Source organism: Solanum stenotomum, chromosome 3 (genome assembly GCF_019186545.1).
Source record: "Solanum stenotomum isolate F172 chromosome 3, ASM1918654v1, whole genome shotgun sequence".
Classification (NCBI taxonomy): domain Eukaryota; kingdom Viridiplantae; phylum Streptophyta; class Magnoliopsida; order Solanales; family Solanaceae; genus Solanum; species Solanum stenotomum.
This window is the reverse complement of record NC_064284.1, coordinates 53,690,876-53,713,906: the sequence shown is the minus strand read 5'-3', so window position 1 is coordinate 53,713,906 and position 23,031 is coordinate 53,690,876. Positions and strand designations below refer to the sequence as shown.

The following is a 23,031-nucleotide window of genomic DNA, read 5'->3' as shown; positions in this document are numbered from 1 at the left end:
CGTGGGTGACACGTGGAAATCCTAACAATTTGATAGCTTACCTCTTCACGCTACGGGGTGTTACAAAATTGGTAAGAAACACTTCCTTTAATTCATGCACTACAAGAATAGAGTCAATAGAGAGAGACTCGGCATCAACACCTCGAATATGAGTTAAATAAACCGAAAACCCCTGCCCCAACAGTTTCCTAGCTTGAAAAAAAGATATGACCTTAGCTGGCTTAGGCTTGTACACCCCTTCCAACTCTAACTTTTTACCACCCGGGATCTGAGTCACAGACTTAGCAATACAATGAAGCATCGCATAATAAGGGGACAACCAAGTCATGCCTAAGAATATATCAGAGTCAGTCATATCCAGAATAACCAAACCAGCCCAAGTTTGAAAACCCAAAAAAAAAAATAGGACAAGCACGATAAACATTGGTGACAATGACACAGAATCTCCAACTGGGGCAGAAATATGATGGGGGCATCAAGCACATCACATACCGCATCAAATATGAAGGCAGACTAAACTAACACATATGACTAAGTAGATCCCAGATCAAATAAAACAATAGCGATCCGGTCACAGATAAGAATAATACTTGTGATCAGTGCATCAAACAACTCAACATCGGTTTTCCTTGGAAAGAGATAAAACCAGGCCTTGTCATCTTGATGGGAAACCTCCTTGCCTGGCTGCACTACTCCTCTACTTGAATTACCATTTCCTCATCCTCCACGACCTCATTTATTTTCTCCTCGCCCACCTTGTGGTCATCCTCTACCATTACTATAACTACTCGCTTGTACCACTTCTTTGGTCTATTACTGCACAAAGTAAGATATGTATGGATGGGGACAATCTCTCCTCATATGCCCAGGTTCTCCATAATTGTAATAACTGCGGTAAATATATGTCCTACTGCCAGATAAAGGTACGAATATCTTACTATCCTGAATAGAATTTTGTTGTGCAATACTCGAGTAACCACTTGTAGAAGTGGGCACGGCTGACGGAATTGGCTGGGCTACAATCTAAGCCTACCTAAACTTTTGCATTAGCAACCATGAAAGTTACATGTGCTCTTGGGCTTCTTAGCCAAAGTCGTGGCCTTCCCATCACGTCGAACTTCTTCCATTTACTTCACAAAGTCCGTCACCTCATTAAAACTTTTACCTATAGAGGTCATATGACTAGACAATACCTGCAACTCGGGGTTCAATACCTTGACGAATAGACAAATCCTCTCCTTCTCTATAGTTACCAACTTGGTAGCATATCTGGACAAGACATAGAACTTCGCCTCATAGGCACCTACAGTCATAAAACCCTGCTCCAAGGCCATGAACTCATCTTTCTTGAGATCCCTCAAAGTCCAGGGCACATACTTCTCCAGGAACAGAGCATGGAACTCCGTCCAAGTTAGTGGAGGCAAGAATGGTGATCTACATTCTAAATAGGCCCTCCACCACTGCTTAACCTCACTTTGAAGCTGGAAGATCATGAGCTCTACTCCAAGCGGATGTACAAGGACTAACTTGTGAAACCTCTCATAGCAATCCAAAATGAACTCATAGGCATCCTCACTCTCAAAACCATGGAACACAAACGACTTCACCTTCAAAAACTTAGTCAGCATGTCATGCTCAGTGCCAGTCATCATAGGACCCAAAAGGGGATAGAAGAAGGCATCAGTGCCTAATGCTCCATCCACCCTGGGAATAGTAGTAGTCACGGGGAAATTTATCAAACGTTGAGTAGATTGCACTGTGGGAAGGACTCCGGGGCCGACCAACCTTATTCGAAAAAGTCATGATCTTCTGAGCTAACACTAGGTCTAAGGGAGGAATGCCTATATTCCTAGATTGTGCGTCCTCCTCTAGTCCAACATCCTCCTCATTTTCAATCTCCACATTCTCTTCTACCTCTTCTTGGGTGAAGGAGGATCCTCCTCCCTAGGAACATTCTCAGTTGGGGTTCCACCCCTGGCGGGTTACCCTCTTCGTCGGCCTCTACCCCTTTCTCTTCCCCTACCCCTGCCTCGACCACGACCTCCTACTGTGGATTCATCTTCTGGCTCATTAATGGGAGATACGGGCCTGACGCTGTTGTATTGCGTGTTAACCAAGAATAGAAGAGTGAAAGAGATTAGATACCAATTTGGATAACCAAATACCAATTGGAATCAAGTCATAGTACGAGAGGAGAAGAAGACAGAAAGATTTCCTAAAGTCCTGTAGCCTCTCGAAAAAAAATATAGATGTCTTTGTACTGTTTCGTAAGACTCTACTAGAATCATCTTGGTATAATGAGATTAAAGAATCTAGGGCTCTGATTCAAACCATTTCACGACCAGACCGCCTTGATTGACTCACACACCAAACCTCCGATGAGAGAACCACTACAACAACCCAACTAAGTAATTTTCAAAAACTACACCATATAAAGATTATAAGAAGGTTTAAATAACTAAATAAATACGGAATTTCCCTTAAATCTGAAGATCTAGCAAACAACTATCGCGGAAATTCAACCTCTAGAATTGAAAGTCATTATACTAAAACTCTACTAGTCAACATTTCTAAGGAAGTGGGGTGCGACCCCGAAAACTAAACAAAAGTCAAGTGTTTTAACATCTAGTCTGAGTCTGAAAAGAATGCACCAAAACAAGTGAAGGACCCATGGTAGCCTAAAATATCTGGCTCACCCTCGAAACCGGTTTGGTAAATGGTCTCCTAGTTGAGGTCTGTTACTAGCCACTTGAAGATGCCCTGTACTCAACAACCAAAGAGAAAAATCAGTAGCAAGGTGTACTGGTAGGATCACGCGGCTACTCCAGTAGTATAATACAAGCACGTCATTACAACACCATAAAAACACATATATAAAAACCATGACAGGTAATTATAAATGTAACAATCACAAGTGGTTTTCTCATGAAAGCAACATCCAAACAGTTAGTGTGTTAGAACGTGGCACCCGATCCAATACACATGTGTCGGAACATGACACTTGGTCCAATTTATGTGTCAGAATGTGACACCCGATCAAATATATATGTCAAAACGTGAAACTCGGCCCAGATAGCATAACCCCAGTCACAATCAGACCACAATGAATAGTGCACATAGACACACAGTCGAGCAACAGGTTCATGGCATGTAATTTTTCACAAATAATTATTTCATTTGATTCGGGTCGTGTTTCCCTATTCACTCACATGCATGCATACAATGAAGAAATTAGCATGCATAAATCACACAACAGGAAGTTGAACCATCACCTACCTCAAAACTAAGCCTAAATATTCCTAAGACACTTGAGCCTTCTCTTTCCAAACTCTTTTAGCTTGTTCTTGGTCTAAAACAAGTAATTAGTACAAGGATCAATAAACAAGGCCTAATTTACTCAGATTATATCAAAATATCAACCCAAGGCCAAACCCATGATCCTAATGTTAAGCTAGGGCTTTCCCATCATTAACTTCATGCCAAAACCCTTCCCCAACGACAATTTACAAGGATTCTAAGTTCTAAGAATGGAAATACAGAGTAGGGGAGTAATTAACTTACCTTTAGCACAATAATTCGTGGGTATCTAATAAGAAATGCCCATGGGTTATCCCTTAGCTATTAAGAATGATGTTTTTGTAGAGAATAATGGTTTTGGGGTTTTTCCCTGATTTAAGTATTGACTAGCCGGCCCCAACGGAACCCATCCCACAAAAGTGGCCCCACCCTGGCGCGATTAATCCTGCCCTTGTGGCTTCCACCAAGATAGAAACTCAGAATTTGAGTTCCAAGCTCCATTTCACAACACACCTTCAAACTTGGATGTTCTAAAACTACCCTTTCACGTCAAGGTCAGTTACTGGAGTTCTACTCGCCAGAATTCAATTTTGTAAAGCCGTACAGGCTCCTTAACGTTTTGGCTATCCATTCATGTGTTCAAACTCCTAATTAAATCAATCATCTATTACCGAATTTCCCTAGACCTCACCTGACTCAGATTTCGTTCAAGTTTTACCTAGGCAAGAAATTTCCAAGTTACTATTCAGAAGTTTCTTGGCCCAAATTCCTTTCCCATTGGCTTTTCCATAATGATGGGAACGGGTCGTTATAGTTGTGGTGAGTTGAGTGGGGGTAATGGGTAGTGACGTGTAGGTGGGTTGGGGGTAGTGGGATAGCTTAGGAAAGTGGGGGTAGTGTAGGATATTTTTTTAAAATTAAATATGTAAAATGTATAATATAATTAAAAAATATTAATTAACTATTTTAAATTAATAAAAGAAAAGTTAAACAGCTAATCTAAAAATATAATTAATAAACAATATCTTATTTATTCAAGATAAAATTAAAAGAAAAATTCTTTTTTTAAGTTTTTATTTCTTTTGAAAAAATTGAAAATAAAGCTTACCTAAAAATGTGATTCTATTTATGTTCTTTTCAAATCTGTTATGACCCTCCATGTCATATTTGTGTTTATGCCTTCTTTCCATCGTTAGAGCGTTCGTGTAGCGACCACAAGACTTTAATGACTTGCAAGCACTGACTGTTCGATTGTCTGGTCTTTCGTTTGGCTTTTATGCCCATTTTACTGTTTTGGATTTTTTGAAACTTGAAAAGTTGATTTCAGTTAGAGGTGGCATTTTCAGCCCATATAAGTGAAATGGAACCATTTTCAATTAAATGGATCACTCATATTTTCTTAAATGGGTAAATATGGACTTCAACGTATTTAAGTTCATACAAATATGGACAAAATGGGTCACCATAAGAATCCATTTATACCCATATATCACTCTTTTATAATAAAAATCCCTAATTGCACTATTTAATTTTAAAAATAAAATACAAAAAAATTGAGGTGTGGGTGGGCCAAAAAAAAATATTTGGGAATTCTTTTTAAAACTTTTTTGGGTGTGGGCGGGAGGTGTCCTAGGGTGAAGGGAGGGGTAGGGTTGGAAAAACAAAAAAAAAATTAAAAATATTTAAAATTATTAATTTTTCAAAAAAAAAAGTTTATTTAAAAATATTTTGGGAGTGGGGGTGGACGTGTAGAAGTTATATTTTTTTCAAAAGAAGTCTATTTACAAAAAAAAGTGTTTTGTTTTAAAAATTAATAATTTGGGGGTGGGGGCAGTTTGGGGTGGAGGGGTAGGGGTTGAAAAAAAATTCAATATTTTTTTTAAAAAAAGTCGTTTTGAATTTTTTTGGGGGTTTGGGGGGGGGGGAGCTGGTCAGGGGAGAGGTACAGAGGTGGGGTAGGGTTGGTAAAAAAGAATTAAAAATTAGGGGTAGGTGCAGGTAGGGGTGGTGGGGTTGGGTGTGAGGAGGTAGGGGAAAATTTCTTTCCAAAAATAAAGTCTTTTTTAATTTCTTTTTGGCAGAGGAGGGAGGTGGTGTTGGGGTTGGGGCGTACATGCTTGGGATCGTAGGGATAGGGTGGGATGGTTGGGGTTGAGATATTAACAACTTAGCTTTTATTTAATTTTTTTTGCCTTTAGGAGATTAAAGTGGGTTACAACCATTTTACCCAAACCTTTTTTTACCAAATCCATATTTACCCATATTTTATATGGGTGGATTTGTATCCAATCCATTTTTACTCAATTCATATCCAATCCATCCAAATCCAATCCAATCCACCCATTTTCCAACATTAATTCCAGGCATAACCTCAAGTAAACGACCTGATATGGGAATTCTGATGGTTGCATCTGCTCCAAAGCGGCCAAATTAGGCTAGTAAAATGGTTGGCATGATTCCCGAGGCTTTCAGTGTGAATTTGGGGACATTTGGTGCTTTATTCTTTGAATTTTAGCTTAAGTTTGAGTTTGGTCAACATTCTTGGTAAACACGCTCGTCTGAGAATTCTGTCAGCATGGTAAGTTTCAAAATGTTGAGTTAGGTCTAGAACGACCCTTCGTGCATTTCCTAGGGCTTCCAATTTTATTTTGAGGTCCGTTGTAAAAATTGGCCAAAAATGGTATTAGGATATGGGGCCCACTTTTTGTCAAATTGACCTCGTATGGAAATTCGGACTGCACCACTAGTTTGGAAAGTTGAATTAATGGGGGTAGCATGTCTAGTTTATTTTCGTCGGGTCCCGAACAACTTTCGAGGGTCTGTGTAGAGTCTTTTAAAAAATAAATAACAAAGTCTAGTGTTGCTAATGTAGACCTTTAGTGTCACACCCCGAGCTACCCCAAGACGCAGACACGGGACCTAGGACCACAAGTTATCCCAAGCTAACCCTGCTGGCATGATCATGAGCATACTAAAGATAATAAATTGGTGCGGAAGCTACATCATAAATAGACTGAAGAGATGGGGAATACCTATATACTATAACTGAGATATATGAAAACTGATTAGTTTAATACAAAGAAGTTATTAACTCAATACTAAAGCTCAATCTAACTATGTCTGAAATAAGCCTCTAAACTGACTAGAAATGTTGGGACATGCCCCAACTAGATCTAGCAAAACTGACACTAAAGACTAAAAGCGATAAAGATAAACATGTCACTAGTCCTCGAAGAATGAGGACTCACCACTGATGTTGCTGAACTGGAGATTGGGAACAGATCTAAGCGTGATCTGGATACTGAGAACCTGAACCTACATCACAAGAAGATGTAACACACGTATGCATCTGTACTTGAAGGGTACTGAGCATGCAGGATAGATTAAAGCTGAAATAACATATAACTGAACAAAGCAATAAAGCAATGAAATCATTTGAACATGATATACATACTGAAATACTGAATACTGAACTAACTGATGCAATGACCAAATTTATAACATGTTGAGACTGAATACTGACTGTACTGAAATATGGTCAATGCAGAAGAGTTTGACTGAACTATGGGAGCTACTAATAACCGACATAAAACCACATGAGCTAAATGTGGAGTCCGATGTATACGTCCCATCGAGAGGACCCAATATACCCTGCCAGAGGTATAGAGGTATGCTGACGTGATCACTAAACTGATGTTGCCCACAGAGGGAACCTACACCTACGTGGCTCGTAGTTCTGGGACTATATGAGTACGCTAAACCCTAGTCCAACTTGGTATTATGCTACTCCCAATGAATTAAGTGGTTAACTGGTTATGACTGAAGTTCTGTAAAGTACTGGATAGCTCAAAATTGAACATGCAAACTGAGAATCCAACAATTAATCTGATAATGATGCATTAATAACTGAGGCATGTTTAACTGAATAACTGAGATATCTGACCTAGCATCTGTAATTCAAGAACTAAAGGAATACATAGATAGGGTTCTAAAATCCATGCGAGAAATGATATAATAACATGATAATCTGATTTGGAACATCTAACTAACTAATTGATGATGATCTGTTGAAATTCTAGAAACCTTGGGTCTATTTATAATAAGAGAATCAAGAAACTGGTTGAATTCTAGGGACCTAATGGGTGAAAGGAACCCACCAGTGAAATCTCACATACCTGGTGACGAATTCCACAGAGAAATCTTTCAATTTCGGGGCTGGAACTGAAGAATACTTGCTGCGTTCTTGAACTAGGGCTCTTGACCTTTTTCTCCTCGATTGGGTCCGTAGGTCGAGCCTGCCCGATAGGGCTTCACTAAAACGAGCATAACTGTTTACTCGGATGTCGGAATTTACCAAACTCGATGGCGTTGGAAAGATAATTCAATTATCTATCATATCATAGGTCATGGGAAACCTAATTCATTTTTTGTGTTAAGAGTTATGACCATCTGAAATTGACCAATCAATAATTTTTAGCTAACTAGCTGCTAACCCTCATCTACTGTCAGACCTACGGACCGTGGATCGAATGACGGTTCATGCTGGTCGACCATAGTTTGTGTCAGAGTCTGGGTAAAGGAGGTCTCGATCCATAGACACAGACCACGGACCGTGATCTGATCTACGGACCGCGGTCTGATCTACGTACCGTGGGTCTGTCCATGAGTCGAGACTTAGCCAATTTTTCTGAGCTTGGATATGGGAGGGGTTCCAGTGGTGAACCACGGACCACCAGCACGGGCCGTGGTCTGACCTACGGTCTGTGGATGGCCACCGTGGGTTGCACCTGCAACTTCTCAAAATCTGCATTTTTGGTCTGTTTCGGATAGGGGTGTTACATTTAGCGACCATAATTTAGTCTTTTGGTGACCAAATTTAGCTTTACCCCACTAGAACTGTTGTTATTTATATAGCCAAAAATCAGATTATGCCTCATTTTTAAACTTTAATAACTTGAGTTCTAGAGCTTTTTTTTGTGTGATTCAAAGTATGCGTATTCGGTGGTGCGTTGGCTATGTGGATGGCTGTTCGGAGCGTTTCTGAAAGCCTCCGTTTGTGGTGTATCTGCGTTGTAAGTGTCTGCCCCATGTCTCTTTTTGTGTAAAGTTATGCATTTTAGTTTGTTGTTGCATGAAGCTGTTTTGAGCCCCAAGAAATGATCCGTTTGGAAGATAAGCTTGGGGGAGGGTTTAGGACATCTTCATAGAGTCAATTCTGGAGCAAGTCCCACATCTATCAATTTTTACTCAGAAATTGGACTATCTCCAATTTTGATGATTTTAGTGTGTAAACGACTTTGTTGATGCTATGATTCTGTTTTTGATAGCGTGGTAGCAATCAAAGGCAGTTCAGAAGAGAAAAGCTCTAGGAGAGTGATTCCGATGTCAATACGGATGGATTAGGTCTTTGTAGCCCAGCATAGCACACTTGGGTCTGATAGTTGACTCTAGGTTTGGGATTTTTATTGCTTGTGATCCTTCAGGCTTCTCTCCCCATTTCTTTGATGTCTATGCATTTTTAGAGACGTAGTATTTTCCTGGGTTGGGTGTTCCGTGGTTGGTTCTTGTGTGAGGTAGTTGATAGAGGACGTCAATCCATGATGTCTTGGAGTTGATTCACCATTTTGATGTGGTTGGTCTGGACGTCGATCTATGATATCTTGGAATTTGAGATCCGCTATGGAGTTGATTTTACCCGCACCCTCTCGCTGACATTTGGCATGCCCCCTGAGAGTTATAGCTGACTAACCTAGATGGTATTGGGCAGGGATCCTGGGGTGATTAGCTGGTTGGGTTGTTGGATATAAGTTACTTGAGGTCCTCTTTCGAGTTGACAGTGTTATGCACTCTGTCTTGTTAGGGAAGGTTCCCCGTAAGTGTTAGATGTCACACTTGGCTGGCTTAGGTTGGGCCCGCGGAGTGTTAGCCTTTTGGGCAGTTGAATTAGGACTTTTGGAAGGGATTGATATACCCCTGTGCAGCACTCACCTGGCTGGGTAATGCCCCGAAGTTGGTGGCGGTCTAGGTGGCTTGATGTGGAAGTTTGACTTGTTCATTGGGTTTGAGTTATTGGTTATATAGGTTTCGAGTTAGGTTTTCTTTGGGATCCATAGTTGTGGCTTTTCTGTATCTATCGGTCCTATTGGACTCTGTTCGGGTTCTTGTTTGTTTGTGAATCAGTGTACCTAGTGGGTCTTATGGGGGGCCTAGTTTGGCTTATGTTAAATATCCTTAGTCTAACTGTCTAATTGTTCCATTCTTATTTCTATTGACCTCTATTTCTGTCTAATTATATCTTTTTCGTCTGTTTTTACCTTTCTTGCTCAGCCGACCTATGATGCCTATTGGGTACCTATTATTTTGTAACAAATACTACACTCTGCATTTATTTTTTGTGAAACAGGTCCGAGCACAAACTATCAGCGTTGAGGTCGAGCCTGTAACAGTCTGTTTTGAAGACGAAGGTGAGCTCATGGCGTTCTTAGATTTCATGTCTCCATTCCGTATTTACAATTTGACTTGCCTTTTACTTTTTGAGACAGTCTTGATTTTGTGGTCCACTTTTGGTAGTTGTACTCTTTCAAATGTTCTGTACATATGACTTCTAGGTTCTAGGAGTTATCCTTTATATATATAGTTTTGGGTTTGACTGCGCCTTCCTCTTATGTATTCTATTTATTTATGCTTCGCTTAGTTGAGGATACTTGCCCCCTCAGTCCCATTACTCTTTCGTTTTGGGATAGGGTTTGGCTTGCCTACTGGAGGTTGGTAGGCTCCAGCATGGCTCGAGAAATAGGGTTGTTAAAAATTTTGTATCAAGCCCAAGGTTCGTTGATCTCACTTGTACAGAGCTAATATCTAGTAGAGTATTAATAATTGGCGCGGAGACGTCCGTGACTTATCTTTGGGAGGCTACATGATGTCCTTAGGGTGTTTTCCTATTTTGTATAATTTTTGCGTGTAGTTGTCCAATTAGTTTCATTGAATCTTACTTGTTTCATTGTATCAGAGGATGTTTGGCACGAGCAATACAGGTCGAGGTCGGGCTGCAGCAGCAACCCGAGAGAGAGGGAGGACTTTAGTGCTGGAGGCGAAACCTTAGTTAGATTAAATTGCTACCCCGCCAGTGGGGCCGGGACCCTCCCAGCCACCACCCGCACCAGCTTCCGCCCTTGATCTTCAGGCTATGCTTCCGTAGAATCTAGCGTTTCTTGGGGCAATCAGAAGCAACAACAGGCCCCAACACTAGTTCTAGAGCCGACTCCAATACCGCAGAGCCAGCCTGCCCACCGTTCAGCCAAATGTTTTAGATGGAGTTATGCCACTGAGGGAGGAGAAGATGCTTGATGAGTCCACAAATTAGACTCATTTAGGGCTACGATTAAATAGGTTTAGTGTCTTCAAATGGATATTTTGTCTCAAAAACTGATAAAATACCTTAAGTTTCAAGTATTTAGACTTGGAGACAAAGGCATGGATACAATTGAGCAAAAAGGAACAAAAGAAGCTGAAAGAACGGAGAAATGAAGATTTGCGGATCGCCGAAGCCATTCAGCATGTCACCAAATGATCTCACCTCTCATTTTGTTCTAGTGTTTTGAGCCCTGAATGAAAAGATCAAGTCGGCGGTGAAAAGGAGCAATTGGTGTGTCGCCGAGAAGTTCTGCGATGCAGTACTAGGTAGCCTAATGTTCCAAAACACGATAATGCTAAAGGCTAACGCAAGACGGCGATGAACTACACCAAAAGGCAAATCGCCGAGTTGATCAGTCATTTTGAATAATGTCGCCACGTGATCCGCTGCAGCACAAATCTTTTAAAACTATAAATACTCGTTTAATATCAGATTCATAATATAGAATTTTTAACACATACTTTTTGAGTTCTAATTTTGGAGAGGGGTTTGAAGAACTTGAAGATTCAAAGGGTTTCAACTCCAAGATTTTGGACTTGGGTCTTGTGGATTCTTCATTCATTGCTTGTTTTGAGACTTAAATCTTCATTCCCATTTGAATGCAAACTCATTTTGGTATAAATTTCTATCTCTTTTACATGTCTAGCTAAAACCCCAATTCTTGGGGTATGATTTTATGAATATGGGTTAGATTATCTATTGGGTCTTGCTTGTTTATGGTTTATTTGTTGTGTAAATGTGATTTTGTTTAGTAGTTGTGGTGGAACTTAATGAAATTGAAGTTGAAAATACGATTTCACCTTTGTCTTTTCTGTTTGTTCGAGAGAGAGGTCGTAAAACTAAGACTACTAAATTGATGGCCGGCGGGATTGGGTTGACATGAGGTTTTGCTCGAGAGAGTGAACCCTAGTCTCATTCCAAAACACTCAGCTCGAGAGAATGAGTGGGCTAAGGTGGAGGTTGTTCTTCATGTGGAAAGAGGGTGTTCGAGAGATACCCACTTGAAACAGGGTAAGTTGCTAGAGAGAGAGCTTATCCCCTTTAAAGTCTAGCCTAGTCACAATTATTCTATAAATTCTCTATCAAAAGCGTGTACCCAATAATTTTATCCCGTATTCCTATCACATCCCAAGAATCATGTCTCCTTGATTAGTACTCTTTACATTTTTTTGTTGTTTTTGCTTACTTGTCACAAACTTCCATTGATAATTGACGCTTATGTCACCCCTTAGATTTAAAATGTTTACATTCGATAATGTATTTAGCTATGACTAATTAGAACTTAATTTTATTTTTCTAATAATTCTCAAGCCCATTCCCTTGGGACTGGACCCCAACCCTTGGTTGGGTTACTTTACTATTGTACGATCGTAGACATTTCCATTGGAAGTTGTGTCTTGGTTGCGCAAACATCAATGCTCGGGGTGTTTATGAGAGTGTCGCCGCTGAGGTTTTTCTAGGGCAGCTGATGAGGATGCCCAGGAGTTCCTTAATATTTGTCGGGAGAGACTATGGACTTTGAGATTGGTGGAGTCGAGAGGATCTGACATTATAGCTTATCAGTTAGATGGGTCGGTCGGTAGTGGTGGCGCTCTTTCATAAACACCAGACAAGTTGGGTCCCCGTCAGTGATTTGGACATAGTTTTTTGAGGCTTTTCTGGCTATATTTATCCCATGGAGTGTCAAAGATTGGCTCCGTAATAAGTTTTCGAGGTTGGAGTAGGGCTCCAAGATGGTATCTGAGTATAACCCAAATTTCATGAGTTATCCCATCATGCCACCATGATATTGCACATAGAGGAGGAGAGAGTCAGGTGCTTCGTTAGACGGTTGAGGTTGCAGCTATGTATTGAGTCGCAGTCTATGGTTTCAGCGGGCCACTCTTTTGTGGAACCAGTAAACCATGCCTGCACACTTGAGTAGCTCCATCGCAAGGAACAGGTGGGCAGCGACAAGAGGGCAACGCAGGATGACAGCTTAAGTGGGGCCCATTTTAGGCCTAAGGATACTTCAGACAGGGTTCATCAGAGTTCCAGTCGGGTCAGCCTAGTCGCCCATATTAGGCATCATTGCAATTATCATAGGGTGACCAGCACCGTTAAGGTGGTTATAATGATGGTCTGAGTCACGCTCGAGGTGGATTTTAAATAGGTTTATCAGGTCAGGGTAGCCGGCCTCTAGTAGCGGGAAGATCATTGCAGGGTTGCTTCACTTTTTAGAAGTAGTAGCCCCTCCATCTACAGGAGGAGGTCAGCATCATGGTGTTTGAGAAAGTCCCAGGGGACGCAACCCAGGCGGTAGAGTGGATGCTCGTGGTAGAGGAGCCCATGGACATTTCTAGGAGCTCTAACTAGAGTAGAGGCTGAGGCGTCAGATGATGTGATCAAAAGTACGGTTCTCTCATGCCGTCAGTCCGTTTCATCCTTATTTGATCCTAGTTTTACTTATTCTTATCTGTATGTTTAATGTGCTCATCGGTTAGGGGTGAGTCCTGAGTCCTTAGAGGTACTATTGCATGTTTCAACCCCAGTAGGGGATTCTTTAGTAGTGTATCAGGTTTGTAGATTCTGTGTGGTGTCTATTTTGTGGCAGGATACCCGAGCGAATCTTATTGTTTTACTATGGTGGATTTTGATTTGATCTTAGGCATGGACTAGTTATCCCCTCTGTGAGTTGTCTTGTCTTGCTATGCAAAGACTATTACTTTAGTGATGCCTAGTATTCTGCCGATGGTGTGGCAGGGTTCTCGTAATTGCATAACGATTAGAGTGAGTTCTTATGCATATGCTCGGAGGCTAGTGACAGGCAAGTGTTGAGCATATTTAGCTTATGTTATAGATATTAGTAGGGAGGGCCCTATAATTGATTCAGTGCCTATGGTTTGAGACTTCTCAGATGTGTTTCCTGCCGACCTTCCTAGCCTACCCCTGGAGTGGGATATTGATTTTGCCATTGCTTTGGAGTCGCGTACTCATCCTATTTCTATCCCACCGTACAGTATGGCCCCCCACAGAGCTCAAGGAGCACAATGTTCATTTCATTATCTTTTCGGTAAGGGATTCATTTGCCCTAGTGTATCACCTTGGGGGTGCCAAGTCGTGTTTTTGAAGAAAAAGACGGGTACAATGCAGCTATGTATTGATTCCAGGCAGTTAAATAAGGTGACGATGCAGAACCGCTATCCTATGGCTTGTACTGATGATCTATTCGACCAGCTTTAGGGAGCCACAGTGTTATCTAAGATTAACTTGAGATCCGACTACCATTAGTTGAGGATTAGAGCAGTGGACATCCCTAAGACAACATTTAGGACTTGTTATAGCCATTTTAAGTTCCTGGTGATGTCTTTTTGGTTGACTAATGCCCCTGCAACATTCATGGATTTTATGACTCGTGTATTCAGGCCTTATTTGAACTCCTTCATCATCTTCTTCATTGATGATATCTTGGTATAATCGCGGAGCCATAGTGAGCATCAACAACATTTGAATATAGTACTCCCGACTTTGAGAAATCATCAGTTTTATGCCATGTTCTCAATGTGTGAGTTTTTACTTGAGTCCATAGCATTATTGGGGCACGTGGTGTCCAAGGATGGCATTATGATGGATTCGGTAAAGATTAAGGATATTCGTGGTTGGGCCAGCCCACTTCATTGATAGAGATTTGAAACTTCGCGGATTGGAAGGATAATACATGTGTTCTGTCGAGGGTTTCTCTACTATAGCAGCGCTATTGATTCGATTGACAGGCCTAGATGTTTCCTTTGTGTGGTCGGAGGAGTGTGTGAGGAGCTTTTTGAGGATTAAGGAGTTACTTACCACCGCTCCTATATTGACTCTTCTAGTTGAGGGCGATGGCTTCACGGTGTTTTTGCTTATCTGGTGATGCAGCAGAGTTGGGTTATTGCTTATGCGTCTTAAGATCCATGAGCGCACCTTCCCCACTCATGACTTGAAGTTGGCAGCAGTAGTTTTCACATTAAGATCCGGAGACATTACGTATATGGAGTTCTTTGCGAGATCTACACTAATCACTTGAACCTTTAGTATTATGACCAAGAGAGATCTTAATTTAAGGCAGTGGCGTTGTATTGAGCTCTCGAAGGACTATGACCTCTCTATTCTTTACCATCCCAGCAAGACAAATGTAGTAGCGGACGCCTTGAGTTGGAAGGTGGGGAGTATTAGTAGTCTAGCCTTCTTTTATGTTTCAGAGCGACCTTTAGCTTTTGACATGAAGTCCTTAGCCATTCAAATGATCAGGATTGATGTTTAAGATTCCAGTCGGGTGTTTGCTTATGTGGGAGTTCAGTCATCCCTGCTTGATCAGCTCCGCAGTCGTTAGTTCGAGGATGAGTCTCTGGTGGCACTTAAAGATAGAATATTGACATGCGATGCAAGATAGACTACTTTTGGTTCAGAAGGGGTTTTGTGGGTTGTTGACCGGTTGTGTGTTCCGAGAGTTTGGGATTTTATTCAGCTAATCCTTAACGAGGCTCATGATTCCAGGTATTTTATCCAGTCAAGCACCGCTAACATGTATCATGACATGAGGCACCATTACTTGTGGAATGGTATGAGGAGGGCCATCTCAGACTACGTGTCCCATTGCTTGTGTTTCCTGTATGTGAATACCTAGCATTTGAGGCTTGGTGAGTGGAAGTGGAAGCGCATCACCATGGATTTCCTAGTGGGTTTTCTTCGGACCTCTAGAGGTGTTGACAACATTTGGGTCATCGTAGATCAATTAACCAAGTCGACACACTTCCTTCCAGTGCATACTTCCTTTAGTCATTGACGAGTCCACAAATTGGACTCATTTAGGGCTTTATTTTGATAGAGTGAGCAAATCATGAGGAGGCGAAGTTCAAAACCTTGTATAATGAGGAGGTAAATTTTCTAGCCAACCAAGGAGGTGGTTATCGTTCAAACTACCGAAGGCAGGATGGTAACCAAGGTTGGGCTAGAGAGGATGCCTGGAAGGATCGCGACAGAGCACAAAGGGACTAAAATCCTAACTGGAATGATGGGGAGAAGGATAGGTATGTACCTCCCCATGAACGCCAAATGCCGATGGATTCGAAAGGTGGTAGGTCAAGGATATGCTCTCTTGTTTCCTCAACAAAGTTGAAGGATCAGACAAATGTTTTAAAGAAATGAAAGAAGATGTGTCCACCCTTAGCCAGACCGTCACCTCCTATTCAGTGTCGATAAAGCAGTTGGAGACCCAAATGGGTCATATATCAGGTCATCTCAATCCGAGACAGCAGGGGGGTTTACCCAGTGATACTATGGCTAACCCCAAGAATGAGGTTTGATGGTGGACTTTCGTCGTGCCGCAACATTAACTAAGGCGATGTTTGGGAGGCAACCCAAAATCCTTTTATTGCTTTTATTTGTGTTTTGGTAAAATACTGGTGTGTTGGTTGTAAAGGTTGAAGTGTGGAAAGTGTTCGAAAAAGTGTAGGGTGGCGAGCAACAGGTCCAGTCGGTGAGTCGCTGAAGATGTCTTTAATACTGACCTAATCCACCGTTCGACTGAAGACATCTTCAAATTGGAGTCTGTAAAACTCGGCGATCCTAGAAAATTATTGGCGAATCGTCGACCATGTCAGTGATCTCGATAGAGACCATCGTTGGCCCCCTACACTCACTAGAGGTTCTGTAATTTTTGGCGAGGTGAACGAACACTTAGTAGATCGCTGAGAGGTTAGGCGAGCTCGACTAATGTCGCCGAATGGGCAAAAACTAGACTGTTTTGCAGGCCAAAGGTTTAAAAATTCTAACTCATTCACTTTCCATCACTTCTTATCTTCCCAAACTCACACCCGCACAATAGTACCTATATTTTCACATTTCTAGAGTATTTTTAGTGCTAATTTATGCTCGGGATTGGATTGCATTGCCACCTAGCATCTTAATCGGCATCTAAGGTTGGTTTCCGATCCTTGAGTTTCTTGTATCAAAATTTGTACTCAAATGCAATAATATCATTTTGTTGATGTGTCCTGGGCCTCTCTGGTATGATTAAAAAAATTTATTGCCTGTTTTGATTCGATAATCTTGCCCTTACTAAGTTAAATAGTTGATTCTTTAAAATTGTGCCTTAAAGTGGATGAAATTTCTCAGGGTTGTGAATGAGTGTCGTTGGGTCTAAGCTTAATTCGAGTCGTGCATGATCTGATCTTGTTTTCGAGGGTTATGGGGTTGAATTAAAAGAGTTGGGATGTAAGTAGGCACGGAAGGTCGTTTGGCGAGCTGAGTCGAGCTCACCTAACCAATATGCAGATCGTCGAACTCCCCCATCTCGCCTATAAATTCATGTTTTATTTGATATATGAGTCAGTAACTTTCGGTGAGAAGCTTGACTTCACCGAAAGCACTCGGCGTCTCACCGACAGTTTTTTGTTCGACTTTGTCTGGACCCTTGTATCCTCTGTGTGCAACACTCAATGAATCGCCTAAGTGGTTGTGTGTTTTGCCAACTGGTTCGGCGAAGTTTATCTGTAGCTGACCTTCTATACTTTTGTTTGAATACTCTCAAACTCTTTCTCGAAGCTTTGCAGATATAGCTAGACCGTAAGTAGCTAGAAAAAATATACCAGCCAGACATATACTAGAGCAAAAAATTTCAGGAAAACTACAAGAGAAACAAATCCTCCCAAGACGGGAAGTGAAGGAAAGAAGCTCAATTCTAGCAAGAGAACTATTCCCCAAGATCCCACTGCCCTTTCATGGACTCGTGGATTCTACATAGCTATACATGCCTTTTTGGCGGCTAACGACTTGGACAATCTTAGCAAGTCAGTCACTGCTAAATCTTCTGAAGTGACTCCGGGGACTGGTGCCCAGGACCAGAACGAAGCATCAGGAAATGATGCCCAAACAGATGGAGCGACTGCGTAGAGAGGTTGTTTCTCTACCTCCCTATTTGTCTTTCTCTATTTTGACCTTTAGATTATTCTTATTTGCATTTGAGGACAAATGATTTTTATTTGTGGTGGGGAGAGGACCACCTTTGTGTGCTGATTATGCTCATGTTTTATTTATATATTTGGGTCGTTGTGCTTAAAATTGTGTTTTACACTGCTTCTTGTGGATGTTTGAGCTTGTGGCTCCTTTTATTTTAAATTGTAAATGATTTTGACCCCTTCGGAACAATTTTAAATTTTCGCCACCTCTTATAGCTGTGAAATATGGCTGTTCAGTAATAAATTTGAGTCTCAGTTTTGATCAATATCGATGACTCAAATAGTGCTCATAATCGAACGAACATGAATATGCGGCTACGATGAGACCAAGTGAAGTTACATAGACAATATGTGAACTCTTTGCATCTCGTTGTGACTATGCACACTAGCGAATGTGGAGTCTTGTTTGATTTTGGTGTCAATGCCTTGTGTGATGAGATTACTGTGAACCATGCATGATGACACCTAGAATTTGCCCCGTTGGTCTGGTCGACTAAATAAGGCTATCTCTTGATATGATCTTAGGCAACTTTGAAGTGTGTGAGCCAATTTGACATATACCTCTTTCGTGACCTACCTTGTGAGGATGTGAACCTCTTTTGAACACCCCTTGAGCCTTACCTTTCTTTGGAAGAAAATTTATGAAAAAATGACCTTTCTTAATCCACTACACATAATCCTCGTGATTTTTGGTTGATTGAATAGTTAACTTAGGCCAAAAGCCTAAGTTGGGGGTGTGGCAAAAAGAGAAGGCAAGTCAAGAAGTGCAATAAAAGTCTCCTTTAACCCATGGTTTTGAGAAAAATGGAACCCCCCCATATAAAAAAAAGGGAAAGAAAAGAAAGAAAAAGAAAAAGAATGAAAAAGTTGTGGAATAAAGTACAAAAAAAATGGGGGTTCCGAACAATCCATGGAAGTGAAAAATGGGATGACTTATGAGCACTAAAGAAAATGATGAAAGAAGAGGAAAGAGAGTGTTGAAAGCACCACATTTCACGAGGATGAAATTCATTGAGCTTAAATGACCATACCTTTGCACTCAGCCCCATTTCAAGCCTTGAAAAGACCTTTTTGATCTTGAGTGAGTTGAAAAAATCGTTGATTGGAAAATATGGGCAAACCTATGGGTGAAAGCATGTATTGTGTTCTTCTTTGTGAGAGTGAGCGTTGCATTTGATTCCGAAACTTTAAATGATTAAACCATTGTGTGTGAATATGGAATAATTTTTGGTGTGAGGGCATTCAAATACTATTGTTGAGCTTGAACTTGCATTTGAAGCAAGTATAGTGAGATTGAGAATCCCTGATAATGGTGTGTCACAAACTTGAGTCTTTGAGTATACAATTGATTCTTGCATAAGTAAGTTGAGTCTTGTTGTTTACATTCATGGTTGAGTCTTGTGTAACACTGTTTGAGTCATCCTTTTTGAACTGTTGAACTTGAGTTTTACTGGGACAAGCAAAAGTTTTAAGTTGAGGGTGTTGATGAGTCCAATAATTGGACTCATTTATGGCTATATTTTGATAGAATTAGTGTCCTCAAATGCATATTTTGTCTCACTATTTGATGAAAATCCTTAAGTTTTAGGTATTAAGAGTTTGAGGCAAAGCATGGACACTACTTGGCAAGAAGGAACAAGGCGGCTGAAAAGAATGAAGAAATGAAGGCCTAAAGATCGTCGAACCTAGTTGCGAGTCGCCGATCAGTTCCGCGAAGCAGTACCATAACGCCTAACCACTCAAAATGCGAAGAGGCTAAAGGCTAAAGTAGGAAGGCGATGAAATCGACCAAAAGGCAGATCGCTGAGCGTATCGGCGATCCGACTAACTGCGCCGACCGGTCCTCCGCAACACAAATTTTCAAACACTATAAATAATTGTTTAAATTTCTAGTATAAATATATCACTTCTATTATTCGAACTTTGGACAGTTTTTGGAGAGTTTAAGTTTTAGAGGGTTTTGGGGAAGATTCAAAGGTTTTAAACTCAAAGAAATTGGACGTAGATCTTGAAGATTCTTCTCTATTGACGTGTTTTAAGACTTTATTCTTCATACCAAGTTGATGGAAACTAATATTGGTACAAATTTTTATCTCTTTTACATGTCTAGCTAAAACTCGAATTCTTGGGGCGTGATTTTGTGAATATGGGTTAAATTATTTGTTGGGTCTTGCTTGTTGATGGTTTATTTGTTGTTTAAATGTGATTTGTTTTAGTAGTTGTGTATGAACTTAATGGGATTGTATTTGCAAATACGATTTCATATTAGTGTTTTTGGCTTGCTCGAGAGAGAGGTTGTAAAACTAAGACTACTAAATTGATAGCCGGTGGTATTGGGTCGACATGGGTTCATCTCGAAAGAGTGAACCCTAGTCCTTCTCTGACACATTCAGCTCGAGAGAGTGAACCCTAGTCCTTATCCCACACATTCAGCTCGAGAAAGTGAATGAGCCTTCCCTTTCCAAAGTCTTTCAACTTGTTCTTGGTCTAAAACAAATAATTCATGCAACGATCAATAAACAAGGCTAAATTTACCCGAATTATATCAAAATTTCAACCCAAGGCCAAACCCATGTTCCTAATGTTCAACTAGGACTTTTCCCAATATTAACTTCAGGCCAAAATCCTTCCTCAACGATAATTTACAAGGATTCTAAATTCTAATAATCAAAATAAAGATTAGGGAAGTAATTAACTTACCTTTAGCGCGAGAATTAGTGGGAATCTAATAAGAAACAACCTTGGGTCGTCCCTTAGCTCTTCAGAATGATGTTTCTCAGAGAATAACGATTTTGAGGTTTTTCCCTGATTTAAGTCGCGACTGGGCCCCCTTGTGTGGCCCCGTCCCACCACAGTCGCCTCACCCTAGAGGGATTAATCTCGCCTCAACGGCTTGCATGAATACAGAAACTCAGAATTTGAGTTCCAAGCTCCCATTTCACCACACACCTTCAAACCTCGACGTTCTAAAACTACCCTTTCATGCCAAGATCAGTTCAGGAGTTCTACTTGCCCAAATTTGATTCCGTAAAGTCATACAGGCACCTTAACGTCTTGGCTATCCAGTCACTTGATCAAACTAATAATTAAATCCCTCATCCAATAACGAATTTCTGTATACCTTACCTGACTAATATTTTGTCCAAGTCTTACCTTGGCTAGACATTTCCAAGTTACTACTTATAGGTTTCCTGGCCCAAATTCTTTCTCCATCGACTTTCCCATAACGAAGGGAACAGATTGTTACAAGAGATACCAATTTACCTATCACTCATCCCCTAGTATCAAACTAAGAGAAATGGGTTAAGGCATGAGTAGACTAGTACTTGAATCGTCAATTAACTGGGGATACTTGTCTTGCATGTCCTTCTTGGTTTACCAAGTAGCTTCCTCAACCGGATGATGTTTCCATTGAACTTTCACGGACTTTATCTCCTTAGTCCTCAGATTTCGGACTTCGCAATCATGAAGGTCTTTGTCTAACAAAACTTAGTCCCACTTTATGATGTAATCTTCGTCCCCATGATACGTCTTCAACATTCGCACATAGAACACTGGATGGACTCCATATATGCTAGGAGATAAAGCCAACTTATAAGCCATAGGCCCTACACAATCAAGAGTCTCAAATGCCTAGATGTATCAAGGACTAAGCTTGCCCTTCTTGCAGAATCTCATCACCCCCTTTATGGGTGACACTTCACTACAAGAAACAATACTTATTTTGATGATATTTAGTGGCGACTCTGTTTTTTGCTACAGAAGCTACACATTCAGTGGCAATAATGGTTGTCGCTCCTGAACATTTATCTTTAGAGGCGACTTATTTTGTGTCGCCACTAATAATTGTCACTAAATCTAAAATTATACTCCCACTGAAATGAAAATTTTCGCTCCAAATATTTAGTAGCATCTTATTAAACGTCGCCTCTAAATATAATTTTGTAGCGATCAGGTAGCCTCTAATATTAATTTAAAAGAAAAATAAATAAAATAAAATGAAGGTTCTAGTTAAAATAAAACTAAAGGGTCATTTGTTCCTCTTTGCTCAAGCTAATATAAGCAAATGTTCCTCTTAGCTCAAATGGGTTTTCTATAGCAAAAGGGAAGAAGAAAAACATATCTTTGCTCAAATCTTGGAAAAGGAAGGAAGAAAAGCTCGTTCCTCTTTGCTCAAATCTGGGAAAAGGAGGATGAAAAAAATCTTTCCTCTTTGCTCAAATCTGTGAAAAGGGAGGAAGAAGTAGTGTCTGTTGGTTTAATATTTCCTCAAATCTATTGGAATAGGGTTTTTTTTTGTTGAATATTCTTCAATTTTTCACTAATAGGGTTCTCTAAAGTATATATTACATCAGGTATGTGCTCAAATCCCATTCTTGGTATTTGTATTTTCGATTTCACATCTAATTTCTTTAACCCAGTTGAAATTATGTAGGAATAGGGTTCTCTAAAGTCGAAGAAGTAAGGGAAAAAGTTCCTAATTTGAAAATCAGTGTGAGAGTGTCTCGTTCAATTGAACTTGTTCTTTGTTTGAAGTTTTGAAGGTACGATTCGTGTCTATCCATATTTTATTTTTTTTATTTTGTTTTCTCGATCTTGAAAGTCATGTCTGAGTAATCTATTTCTTTGGGTAAGCTGGAAGTTTATTTTTGATATTGTTATTATGATTATCTGTTTAAAATAGATTGGATACCTTAAGTTCAATGGCTTATACAGGGAAAAGAGTTTCTTTTGAGTTAAAATTACCTCAGGTTAAAATAAGTGATTTAATGATTCAGTTTCAGTATTCTATTGGGTTTCTACTGTGAAAGTTAAGTAAATTTCTTCTATCCAAATCAACCATAGTCACAGAAAGCATAAAGTCTTGTGTGTTTGTTGGAAATTTAAAGCATGGTACAGTCAAACTTTGAGATGGTAAAAGTCTTTCTTGCTATATAGGTACGGTAATAAGGTAAATGCCTCTCAAAAGGCAGTTTTATGGAAACAGACTTTCAAAAGAACGAACATGTAATGCTAATGTGACTGCTACTGTTGTGTATGGTTGTGGCCATTTATGATAGAAAATATAATTGCGGTTAATGCTTGAAAAGTGTGATGTAAAAAATTGAGGGGATAACATGTGAAGTTAGAGAACAAGAAATTCCTTTTCCATTTTGCCTTTTAATTTGTTGACTTCCAAGAAAGCTATTATTCCAAGAACTTCATTGGAATTCTTTCATTTTGTAATGTCAAATAATCTTCTAAAGAAGCTGCTTAAAGTTAATGTTATTTACCATAATTGGTTTCTAAATTACACACTTTCTTACACTCCATTTTTATGAAGAAAAAATGAATCTGTTAGTGATT

General features: G+C 40.2%; 1 pseudogene; it reads left to right on the top strand.

The window, feature by feature from the left end:
• Nucleotides 1-22,640: 22,640 nt before the first annotated feature.
• LOC125859055 (uncharacterized) overlaps nt 22,641-23,031 on the top strand; it is a 3,742-nt pseudogene continuing 3,351 nt past the window's right edge.